This window comes from Haplochromis burtoni, unplaced genomic scaffold, assembly GCF_018398535.1.
Source record: "Haplochromis burtoni strain Fernald_Lab_line unplaced genomic scaffold, NCSU_Asbu1 Contig_158, whole genome shotgun sequence".
Classification (NCBI taxonomy): Eukaryota; Metazoa; Chordata; class Actinopteri; order Cichliformes; family Cichlidae; genus Haplochromis; species Haplochromis burtoni.
The window spans coordinates 234,092-247,637 of NW_024582519.1; the positions used below are offsets into that span (position 1 = coordinate 234,092).

At 41.8% G+C, this 13,546-nt stretch overlaps 1 protein-coding gene across 2 annotated transcripts in view; it reads right to left on the reverse strand.

Moving 5' to 3' along the window:
• The window catches only part of bnc2 (basonuclin 2), a 167,311-nt gene that overhangs the window by 94,306 nt on the left and 59,459 nt on the right, over nucleotides 1-13,546 (reverse strand). The window lies entirely within an intron of this gene.

The window sequence follows — 13,546 nt, forward strand, 5'->3', positions numbered from 1 at the left end:
ACAGTGCTCATTCACATGTTCACCTCGATCCCAGCAGGCACCAGACCACTATCCTTCCTTCTCACCAAATCTCTGAACAACTTTCACATGACGACACATAAACACACACACATGCAGAAATTCACTTAAGCTCTCTATATCTGAAAATCTCAATTCAAACATGCGTGGTGTTTATATTCTTTATATTAGTGGGTCTGCAACTAGTCACTGCTTTTATCATCAGTTAATCTGACTGGTGCTTTCCTGATTCGTGATATGATACAGTTTTCGTGGTGCAACAAATAGACAAAAGTGGAGCCCTGCAGCGTGCATGCTGTTGATTTAATAATTTGGCAGCGATTAACAATTCAAAATATTGAGAAAATAAAGAAAAAAACAATCAAAAAATTAAATATTACTTAGAGCCAACAGTCTGAAAGCCCAGTGATATTTACTGAGATACTTAAGAAACTAGCTAACTAGCTAATCACAGTAAACAGACTGGTGGATTTCCAGCATCTTCTTTTTCAAAACCTCTTTAAACTCTGTGTAAAGATGCATTTCAAAACAAATCATACAAGCTAGAAATTAAGTGTTTTAAGATGCTGTAAAAACTGAAACATTTCAGCAATTTTCTCTAGCTCAGTATCAATTAGTTCTGCAGCTTGCAGTTTGGTAGCTAGCAAATAACTCACACGATGACATAAAAAAAACAGGGAGATGGGATTATCTCCAGCATCAGCTACATTCACCAGCTGTTAATGGAAAAGGCTATATAACAACTTTAGTGGGAGAAAAAAAAATGACTTAACTCTTTAAGTTGTATAATGATTCACAGATGTCATTGTTATGGATTGTAGGATTTATAACAACTAATTAGAGTCACTAAAGTGGCCCTACCAATGGTTTCTGGTGCTGGTGCCAACTTATCTGACAAATACTATGGCTTGTTGGAATGTTTCTATAAGGAACAAGATTTAAACTTAAATTCAACAAAATTTAGCATGACTCCAAATGCACAAATCTCTGCTTTGTCCAGTGTGATTAAGGTGGCAGGAATTAAGAGGTTGCGTTGTTCTGCGACTCGGGAAGGGAGTAAAAATATCAAAGCTGCAGCAGAAAATACTCCACACTCACACTTGGATAATTCTCTTCTAATCATCAGTAGCTCTTCTCCTCCTCCACCCTCATTTACTTCTCTTATGTTTCCCTCCTTTACAACTCTCTCCTCACCTCATCAGACAGGCCTCTGCCTCACCCCTCCGCCGCCTCCATCCCTTCAGTCCTGTCCTCTCTCACTGACCCGTGCTCCCCCCCAGTCACAGGGCGTTGTGTCTCTACCTGCCAGGCTCCCTGACAGCCCCACGTCCCCCCTCACCCCTGAGAGGAGACCGCCTGCCCATCCGGAACGCTGCCGTGGCAACTCTGCCCCCCGCCACCCCCACCTCACCGTCCAACCCAATATCCACCGAACCCAGTGGTGAGAGTTTGACAAAGTCCTTCTCGACAGTGTCTTCCTTCTCTGAACCTCCTCCACACTTTTCCCCACCTCTCATTATTCTGTTTTTACCCTTCCTCTCAGTCTTATAACCCTCAGATTTTCTCCCTTCCTGACCTCACTAATGTGTCTTTACCTGTTTTAACTTTCTGCTCCCTTTTACACTCACTGATTAGCTTCTCTCCCTTTTTTTCTAAAGGCTAAAAAGATATAAGTAGTTGTTACACTGCGACCCTTTAAAAGCGTTTGTTGTGGACAATAGTAAATATTGACACCCAACAAGTATAATTAAATCTCCACTGAGACCTAATTTTGCTTCCATTTTTCATAATTTTGCATTACAATAAAAGACTGCACAATAAGGTCATTTAAAAGTGGTTCCATCAGACTAATTACTGGCCAGTTCTTTCTTGCTATATATGCACTGACCACAGGCTGAATGTCAACCAACAAAATGTAACTTCTGTGAACTATAGGTCAGGCAAGCCACCAAAATATTGTAGACAACTGTCCATGCAATAAAAGAAAAAAAATGGAGGCTTGTTTTGAACATACAAGATGTGATTTAAAAAAAAAGTTCCACAGCATATATTTAAATTTGGCCCCTTCAACATTGTCTCCTTTGGCACTTTTGGACCTACCAAAGTGTTGGAAACAGCACTCCTATCTGTATTTCATTAATTACATTTAAAGCCCTACATGGCCAGGCTCCTGCCTTTAAAGGTCTTTCACATGATGTCATGGTCACTTGTGAATTTTCTCCCATATTGGATGTGAAATAACCACAAGCTGCTAGAGAAATATGTGTATTTTCCAGCTGGTTGGTGAGCGGCTGCTGGAAGTTTCTTATTGCCAGCAGGTGAAAACAGTTGTAAAGAACGTCCTGTACAAAAAACTCTTTGTGCTTGCTTTGATTGCCACGGTCACCTGTGGTTTATTTTTATGTTGGATAGTGATGGTCTTACAACTGAATAATACACCGGTTGGAAATAGATAATTTTAAAATTAATTATTATATTATATATAAAAGCTGTGGTTATTTATTAGTATCTCCTTCCTGGGTATGACTGTGTCTGCAAATGTGTTTTGAGGAAAGTCATCAGTTCACAGCTGTGCATCTGCTCCGTGGTGAAGTAATGGGAATCACGCATTATACCAGTTAACCTTTGTGAGTAAAAGGGAAGTCCACGGCTGCTTTTGATGTGAAAAAGAAAAAGAAAAAAATCGATGACCTCACAAAAGCTGAGACGTGGTCCAACAAGCCTGTGTACCATCTGAAAACTCCCCAGAAAACAAATGCAAATCCAGAAAGGAGGTGGGAACAAAAAACATGTGGGTTGCATTAGCCAGGGGAGTCTTTATTTATGGCACACACATGACAAGGAACATAACCGCTAACACCACGACAAACACACAAACACTTGTGACGCTCCTCGCCAAAAAAAACACCCAAATAAATGTCACACAAATCATTGTGTGGTAGTAAAAGCCATTCGGCAAACAAGCAGAAAAGTTTTAGGTTTATTTCAGAGAATTTCTGCTGAGGAAAAAGAAAAACGAAAAAAAGTTTGGGTTAAATTCTTCTTCTGTCTCTAACTCTGGTCTTTCTCATTCATCTTTTTTTTAGCCACACGTCTAAAGAAGAGAAAAGTAGGAAGTGTAGTTTCAGAAGCAATATATTTTTTATTTTTCAAGTTCTGTAGGATGTGTGCTCCAACCAAACGATCAGCACATTAAAAAGTCATTTTAGTTTCTCTTCCTGTGAGCCCCGTGGAGAGGTTCTAAGTGTAATGCCCGTTGCTGCCCTCCCCTCCTCCAAACCCCTTGTAATTGAATACTATCCCACAGCCTGGGCAAAAATCAGCTTAGCGAATGCATAAAGAGGAAAAAAAATAATAAAAAAAATGATTATTATTCCACATCAGGTTTCAATTACACAGAAGAGGAGGGTTAAGTGAACATGAAGTCATATTAAAGTATATAGAAGGCCACTGGCTTTGGGGTGCTTTGTTGAAAGCTCTCATGTATTAACACGCATTCTTGCACGTGGCCAAGTTACATTATTTGATTATTACAACCATAGCCACAGGTTTGGCATGCAAGCTTTGAATTCCTGCTCTCGCTTAGAACCACTTCCACCGAGAACAAGAACCTATTAGTCTGAAAACATTGATGAGAGAGAAAAAATATGTCATGTCTACATCTGGCATACACAGAGGCCAGAAACCTGACTGTGTGTGTGTGTTTGTGTGTGTGTGTGTGCAGCGTTATGCATGAGCATGTGTTCCATCTTGCATGTCTGTGTTTCATTGCTTTAAAACATTAGACACGCAGGACCAATTTAAGGTCAGAATGGGAGTGAGGCTGTATTCACACTTAAGTTGAGATTCGGAGCATCTGTTGTTCTTGTCTTCCATTTCTACAGAAATCAGCTTGTGCTACTTTTCTTTTTTATTCTTTCCTCCCATCATTTGGGTTCACAGCTCAGCTGTCTGGCCCTCTTTCTCATGCAGTCAGTCTTTCGCACTTTGTCCTCACACACCACCACACCAGATTCTGTCACCTGTCTCTGCTGGTTCAATCACTCCCAGAGAGGCAGAGGAATGGCCTCCACATTCCCAGAGGCAAGACATAAAGGGCTGTGAATGGATTGGTTGATGGCGAGGGGGACGAAACCAGCAGCTAAATTATTAAGTGACACTTCGCTTCGAGACACACAAACACACTCATAAGGCGGGAGGGTAAACGCATTAGAACGGTTAGCCCCCTGAATGCACCCGACAACTCGAGTACACGCTAACTCGCGTCAAAATCATCAAACCAGGCCTGGGGCTCTTAAAACGTCGTGGAGCCTGGGAGGCTTTCTGAGAGTGAGTGGCCCTGTCATCGCAGCCATCGCTGCCAATAAATAAGTAAATATGGGAGTGGAGCGGCTAAGCAGCATCGCCACAGAGTTGACAGCACCCATCCACTGCAAGTTTGCAGCAAATAGGTATTCGCACCTGTGTTTATGTGTGTCTCTGTGGGTCTGTGTACTCTTCCAACATCTGACAAGCTCCAGGGGGGGAAGGTAGGGCCACGATCTTGGTCATCTCCCCAGCTAGAATGTGCCAAAGCAGGACTTCATTCACTTAAGTTCCACCTGGCCTTGATTTCCTGTGAACAAGGCTTGAGCACACCGGGAGAGCACAGGTCTAATTTGGTACATAAGGCGGCAGGATGATGGGCCATTTGGCCACCATGGAACCAGACTCCCATGTTAGCAGGGAGCACAACACAACTCCTCAAGTCTTAGCTTGAAGAGCTGCAACAAAATTACACAAGCACTTGTATCACTGCTATTAAGTCATCTCCTCATGTGTCCTTTCATACATAAAATATGCAAAAAATAAGACGTAAAATGACAAAAAATGGCACCAAGGGTCCATTTGCGCTGATTATAAAATCCCCAGACAAACACACAGAAACATAACAAAGCCTTTAAATAATGTCAGCTAATTTTCTGCGTCCAACAAAGCCAGCCTTTTCTCATTTCTGCGTTTGTGTCAAAGAGGCACGGACAAAGTGTCCTTTGGCATCAGTGCACATGATTAGCTCTCACTCCCAACTCATAACATACGCACACTTGTAAAGAATCAATTGGTGGCATGTTTAAAAGCACCGGATCGCCCTAAGCCTGCACTTTTTGTGTCTAAACTTCACCGGTGAGGGGAAACTAAAGAAAATCAGCCAACTGACAAACTCTCGACCTCTTGTGTGGGAATATTTGATCAGCAGGGATGAGAACGCTTTGACCAGGCGTAATGGAGGTGAATATAATTTTATTCATGCTGCAAAAAGCAAAAATCACTGCCAGATGTTTTCATTTAAAACCATCATCATAAAGGAATCCTAATAAAAAAAAATATTATTTTTTCTGTGAGGAAAAAAAGAGCATTGCTCCTGGAAAGATGAACTGCCACTGGATATTCCATCCATCCATCCATTCGCTTCCACTTATCCTTTTCAGGGTCGCGGGGGGCGCTGGAGCCTATCCCAGCTGTCATAGGGCGAGAGGCGGGGTACACCCTGGACAGGTCGCCAGTCTGTCGCAGGGCTCTGGATATTTTAAAAATGATTTAAAATGACCCATGGATTCAAATCCTTATGCCTAGCACACTTAAATTCTTTGCATTATAACTCCAATATAAGTAGAAAATGTTATTAGTATTTCAAATTTCTATGATCTGTTAAACAGATTTTAGCCGTACCCACAGAATAACGCCGCTTCAAGCCCATGTCACGCTTGTTTTCCCATCATTATGACCACTAGTGGACACTGAAGACAATCTGGTGTAGTTAGCCTAACAATAAATGCAATGGCATGGTGATACTTAAGCAACTGTAAACAGTGTTTGTGGGCTCGTAAATGTACTCACAGTTTGGATGTATCTGTATCGCTGTGTGTACACATATGTGTGCCCGTGTATGTGTTTATCTGTGGGTACGCTCATTGTAAAGCCTGCTAATTGCAGTTGAGACTCCTTTAATTAACACAAAGAGAGGTCTCTGGGGTATCTATGGGCACTGTGAGTGTGTCACGAGTTTATATCTAGCTAACCTGTGGGACACAACAGCCTAATCAGAGCCTTTTAAGTTCTGCCATGCTTACACTGGAGGATTAACTGAAGACACACTTTAGTCGTGGAAAATGAGACAACCGAGGATCGCGCTGGTCTGGCCGACAAAACAAGCAAAGGGGGGAAAAAATAAAATAAAAACCCACATGCGCCTGGAAACACGGAACACTTTGAACCGAGTACACAACGATGCTGACAATAAGAGGTGTGTATTTTAAGGTTGTAATGACTTTATTTAGCTTGAGTCTTGCTCAACTGTAAACAAAATGGTTGCCCGGCTGTTGTTGTTTGCAGATTAATGGTTTGTGTATGGCAAAGGGGCGCCACAGGAGACATGACACAGGATATGCCTCAATCTTTCTCTCTTCCCTTTGTCCACCCACCTCCATTTTCATTTGCTCGCTCGCTTCTCTTTCCTTTTTAAAAATAACTTGCGCTCTTTTTTATTATTCCTGCCAATTTGGACAGGAGCCGTGGTCAAAGACAGATTACACTAAGTCGCGTATCAAACCTAATCAATCTTCAGCCCCTGGAAGGCATCACTCTCCCAATGAATAATTACAGCAATCCAGTTATGAGCTGCCAGTGCCAAAATGTTGCCACCACCATCTTTTAGGATGCTGGAACCCCTGGCTGATTAACCAATGAACTTTGAGGGCGCACGTTCATGAGCGTGTGTCTGTGTGTGCGGTCCCTGTAAAGACAAAGTCAGAGGCAACAAAAGATGAATGCCTCAGTCATCACAAGCACTACTGTTTTTTTGTTCTTTTTCCTTTGAGAGTTAATAAAGTCATTTGAACTACATTAAATCCGAGTGGCACCTGGGGTATGCGGAAGTGGGAGAGCTGATATGTGGGAAAGAATGAGAGTGATCATGTGTGTGTCGATCCAGGATTTAGGTTGGCAAGGTTGCTCTAGTCAAACTAAGGCCAAACTCAATTTGGCTTCCATACATCCTTAGTATAGCTTGCAGTAGAGGAAATGTGCTACACCACCCTCTGCTGCTCTCACACACACAGAGACACACACACACACACACACATGCAACGAGATGAAGATGATTAAAAGGAGAGAAAGGTGATGTTTTGTGAGGAGGGGAAAAAGAGATAAAAGAAGGCAGAGAACGAGAACTGTTTGTGTGCATGTGTGTGTGCGTGTGTGTGCGTGTGTGCACGCATGAGGGGTGGGGGGGTGATGAATGAACGAATCATTGTGTTGGTGGGTGCGCTGCAATCAGCGGGGAGAAGACGCTCCAGTCACACACTGTCAGTTATCCAGCCACTGATATGTGATGTATAAAAGGACGTGTGCACCATACAACATGACGATCTTTCATCAAGAGGCATGTTGAGTAGAAAATATTGAGAGATAATTGACAAGAAACTGCTTTTCTTCCTCGCGAGAGAGGGGAGCCACTGCGTTGTACATGAGAGGAAGTCAGCGGAGACAGTAGGGAGGGAGAAAAAAAGGGGGGAGAAGAGTGAGCGTGTAACTGCAGAGCAGCTGTATTGAGCGGAGGAGGGTGTCATTTAGAAAGTGGCTGGCTCAGCAATGGCCATTAGTAGCACTGTGACACAGTGGAGTGTCAAGCAAACAGACAGGAGGAAGAACCTGCACTGATGTGGGCAGACAGGCAGATTGCGAACGGATAACCAACGGTTATGTTATAATGATGTTAAGTAAGTAAATATTTACTTACTTAATCTAAAGACGATTATTAAAGTGGGAAAATATAACACAATAATAATTTATTTGAAAATGTTGCCCTTTTTTTGTAACTTCATTGTTTTTGTCTTTTTTTTGGGGGGGGGGCAGACTTTTAAATTTCAAAAATCAAATTTTGCTTTTATAAAGGTTTATTCAACATGGTCAATTCATTTTATTAGAATCACTTTATTTTTTTATTTATTTTTTGTTTTTATGTATCATATATGAAAAAACACCATCGACAGCCAGAAAAACTTTTTTGCTATAATTTCAGGCTTAAACTGTCTTAATTACCAGAGTATATGAACCAATATGACTATAAAATAAATCTTCAGAACACGGACATGAATAACACTAAAATGTTTGGTACTTGGTACTTGTAGGTGATGCTGGGCACTTGTGGTTTAGTGTATTTGTAAAGAACTAAATTTGATGAAGCAACAAAATTGCATTTACAGGTAACAATTTTAAGACTTAGATGATTACTTACAATAATATTGTTTTATTTAAAATTTACTCTGCGAATTAGCAATTTACTTATTATTACACTTATTTGCATAAATATTTCATATACAAATGTCCATTGTGAACATTTTCTCTCCAGCATGAAATATGACATGTTATTGACTCAGAATAGCCTGGTACACATAAGTCAAAAACTTAGGGTTGCATGGAGTGTTTTTAATAAAAGTGCCACAGAGCCAGAGACATCATCTTTGTTATTTCATTTTTTTTCTTCCTCCTCAAAATCTGGCACCTCCACCAATGCAAATCCACTGACAGTTCAGTAGTCCTTTACCACATATGCAGCACTACTCCACAAGATCTTTGTATAATCACTGGAGTTCCTTTTTTAAATGAGACGGTGTTATAGATCTCTCCAAACAGTATCAGCACTAAAACGCATTATTGAAAAACTGTAAGGAGGATACTGATATTTACATGATTTTAGGTAATCTGATATTTTGAGCCAGGGAAGCCTCCTATAACACTGAAGTGAAACACTAGATACTTAATACAGGAATAATACAGCCATTCTGCAAACCACAAACTACCCAGCGCCACGCCGCAAATAACTATGATTTTGAGCAAGAAGGAGTGGAAGAGTGTAAAGAAACAAAGAGAGAGAGGGCTGGGGGGAGACATAACTAAAAATTACTTAGCCCATGAAATTCCTTAGACAGCAGAACTAGCAGTGAAGGCTAAACACTCCAGAGTCTGGGTGTTGGCAGACACAAAACACCGCCACAGGATGTGAGAGAGCTATTGCAACCAATCAAAACTCTTAGTTCAACTTCAAGGACCAAACATATGATATCAAAGTAAAGGAGAAAATGCCAGTGATCTGATAAGATAAGACGTGCTCTCTGAGCTTCCCGTGATTATTAATTGCATCTACAATGGCATCGCTGATTTGTGACTCCCAACCTCTTTTCTCCTTTGTTTTAATTTTCGTCGAAACAATGCCGTTTAATAACTTGCGGTTGAAAAGCTACAATCGAGCCTTATTTATTTGCCTGGAAGACAATCTGAGCTTCCACTTCACTTTCCCACCAGTCCGTCCAGCTGCCCACTGCCAGAAAGCATTTTGCTGGGGACAGTGTGGTCCTATTGGAGCGACAGGAATTCACAAACAGAGGGGGCAAACCAAGGTTACTGAAACGAAGGGCCCAGGCACGCTCCCAAACGAGGCAGGCGGCGGTGCAGCCAGCGCAATCTGGGGTCCTTCTGCTGACTAGCCACACTAGGACTCATGGGAAGGGAATGTAAGGCTCCTTTGCAGGCCAAGTTTGAAGGAGTGTGGAGTGAGAGACTAACTGTTTGAAGAGGACGGAGTTAGCATATGAGAATGCTGCGTGTGTGTGTATGTGTGTGTGAGTGTATAAAAACCTTGACAAGTAAACTCTGGCTGCCATCACTCGTCACTTCTTTGTGTTGGAAAAGACCGCCTTGCCACACCCGTGCTATTCTCGTGCAGGCCAAGTCTTCTCCCATTCCAATGAAGAGACATTAAGGGAAGAGTAATCACTTTGGACGTGAGCTGCCAATTTAGTCTGAACTTATTTATCTCATTTAGAGTCAGTTTGGAGGGATATACACATGGCAAATTCCGACTTCACAGTTCCCACAGACGTAGGAATTGAAACTGCTGGCAGGTCTGACGATATTCCTTCATTGAGCTTTGCATTACTGTAACAAGAGAGGGAGTGACAACGATTTGCCAAACCCTGACAACTGCAATCCTGTCACTGCCTGCTGCCAATTTATCTGTGGGTTGTTTTTTTTTTTCAGTGGATGCTTCACCACTAATTCGATTTCTTCTGGTTTTCAAGCATTAAATTCTGAATTAGGATCTTCTGAAAAACCAGATTATCTATGCAAAAAGTCACATGTCCACACGCTCTCACACTCAAACAGGTAGACGACAGCGGCCCACTAGACGCAGAGACCTCCCAAAAAACGTACATCCTACATGGCTCTGGCTGTGCATACTAACTAGTAACTGGCTTTACATTGAGCATGCACGCATGTAAGTGCACACATGCACGGTTTACTCTAATTAGTGCTGGTATTTTCAGGGCTTGTTTGCACAAATTGGTAATGTGTGATTTGAATTAAAATATGGTTGCAGGGAGAGCGGTGGGGAGGAATTGTTCCCAATAAAAATAAATAAATAAATAAAAGAAATAGAAAGGGGTTTCACCTTGCCCTTTTGTTGGGACTCATACGAAAGTAATTTAATCCAGTGAGGGAAAAGAGGAAAGAGAAAGAGGTACAGAAAGAAAGAGGTAGCAAAAAAAGACAGGGAAGGAGAGACAGAAAGAAAAAAGGGGGAGGGAGATACATTCCGTTTGGGCCATAGTGAGAGGCACTGTGGGTGTCTGAGGGCCCTCACTGCCAGTAATTGCTTCCATATAGGACTCTTCCATGGTCACACACACACACATATACACACATCTACATGCACACGCGCAGTTAACATTGTAAAAGCAGATGTGGGACATCTACCAGTATGAAAAAAGAAAAAACATCATTTACAACAGATAAATGCATGTACTAAAAGTGTCAATTTATTTAACCATTGAACTCAGTTTTCATGGAGCTCGTCATTAAGCATAATACAGTGGATAGCAGCTCTCGATTAAGAGGATGAGGCACTTTAGCAAGGTACTTGCTTGTCCCCGAAACAAGGAGCATTTTAGCAGAGTATTCTGTTAATCCAGCTCAAAGCCGGACAAAGGACGGGCGACCGTGCTTGAGTTGTACTATAAGTAGGTTTAAGCCACAGAGGTAAAAAGGAAATAGGGTGGAACAGTGGTGTGGCGGTCAGCATAGTTGACTCATACCAAAGAGGGTCCTGGGTTTGAATCCACCAGTTGGCTGGGCCTTTCTGTCTGGGTACTCTGGCAGACAAAGACATACACATTATACTGGGGACTGTAAACTGGCCATGTGATTCAGCTCATAACCTATATAGATAAACCTAGTTTCACAAAACTATGCAGAGAGAGGTGTTATGGGAAACTGCAGGTCACAACGAACTGGCAAAGCACACAAACACCAAATTTAGTTTGAAAGGAGCATGCAACTGATAAATAATGATGATTTTTCTCAAACTGACATTATTTCCAGTTTTCCAGGTCTCACCTGTGAATGAATATCCTCTGCTAGCACAGCTCCCCCGACACATTTAGGGACCTTAGGCAAGATCAGGCTTTCATGCTGCACAAAATGACCTACACCTGTGATCACAGAAAGACTGCTACAAACAGCAGTAAGCAACACCACTGTTAATGTTTTCACAAGTTTCTGTGTGTGTGTGTCTGAGGCTAAAATTTGGAGAAGAAAAAGCTCAAAGTTTGGGAAGAGAAAGCCTGTTTAACAAATATGATTTGAGATTTGTTTAGGTAGCCTGCAGTGTAGGCTTGTGATCAAGCGTTGGTTACATGGATCACTCATTAGGGCAGGAAGTGTTTATTCCATTATGTTGTCAAGAGTTCAGCTAATTATATTGTAACTAAAAGACTTTTAAGTTTCCGTTGATAATGTTGTTACTGTAACCACGGTTCAAACGTCTTTTCAAGCACCCTGCTGGCGTCCATGTGTGATGTTAATATGAAACATTCCATAGTCAGTTATTAATATGAGAGCAACACCATTAGGCAAATCGTTAGCATTAATGAAATGTGGACTTAGTAATGAGTGACTTCCAAACTGTTTAGATGACTTATTTTAAACAGGCCTGTGCATTTCAAGGTACTTAAAGTGCTTTGTAAGAAATTGTAAGTAATTTATGTCCATAAATATTAAAGAGATTTTCTGGGATTTTATTTAAATTCACTTTTCATTTCCATTCATCTGTTTTCTTCTGCTTATTCAGTTCGGGATGGTGAGGTGAGAGGGGAATGCAGAGTGGATGGGTCACCCATCTAACCAGGGCCAACATATAGAGACAGACAAGCGTTCACACTTGCATTCACACCTACGGCCAAATTAGAATCACTAGTTAACCCAACACATGTCTTCTGACAGTGGGAGGAAGCTGGAGTAGCCGGGGGTAACCCAGACATGAGGAGAGCATGCAAGCTTCAAAGAGGGGTGTGTCAGCCCTGCAGGTGGATTTGACACCAGGATCTTCTTTCTGTGAGTTAACAATATTACCCACTACACAACCGTTAATTTTTATACTGTTTATTGAGATAAAATAACACAGTAGCTCAGTCCTACATTTTCTTCTCGTGTGTCCCCTTGTATCACATGAATGGCAAAGGTCCTGGTTTGATGTATGTCTGGGCCTTTCACCATGCACTGAGTATTATTTAAACTCTTTCTTAGTGGTAAATACACACTCCTGGACACACACACTCATGATTAATAGGAGCATGTCTGAAAGGGGAAACAATAGTCAACCTCTGCTCTGCTGCCAAAAGACAACATACAACATTAGGCATATAACTACATGTGGTTGTGGCTGCATTAGACTCCCATGCACTACATAACATAAATCAACTTTCATCATTTAAACACAAACAAAGAACAGCGCAAGCCAGGCAGGAAGGAAAACTGAGGGAAAAGGGGGTGGGGGTGGGGTAATAATTGATTTGTATGGTTTAGATGGAAGGAGGGACAGAAGACTTAGGAGGTTAGAAGGGAGGGAAATATTTTGAATGTGAGTAGTTTAAAGAGGAAATCAGCTCTGCCATTTAAACAGGTTACAACCACTTTACCAGGTGTAAAAGTCCCTAGCCGCTCGGAGAATTTAACCCGCACAGAAAAGGAGTCAACTACATAAAAATGAATCTAAACTTTACTGGGTTCTGCTGGAGTTTAAATAGCAGATGGACCACGTCTGAGTGCATGAGTCTTTGAGGTTCAAAGCGTTAATGTGACTAAGACCACTTGAGAATGTTAACATGGCAAGTTGAACAGATGTGTTCAGCCACTAAACTGAATGGCAGACACAAAGTGTGCCCACACGCATACGCAGAAACACAAGTGCACGCACACACACGTTCGCCCATGCATCCATTGGCCCCACCTGAGCAGTAACTTTCAATGATCATGAGCCTGTACGACCAAATTGGCTGAGCTCACAAATCAAAGGCACGTGGGGTTACTTGAAGATTTCCAGTCAAGTGGAATGTGTGTATGCAGTGCAGGTGTGTATGCAGTGTGTGTGTGTGTGTGTGTGTGTGTGTGTGTGTGTGTGTGTGTGTGTGTGTGTGTGTGTGTGTGTGTGTGT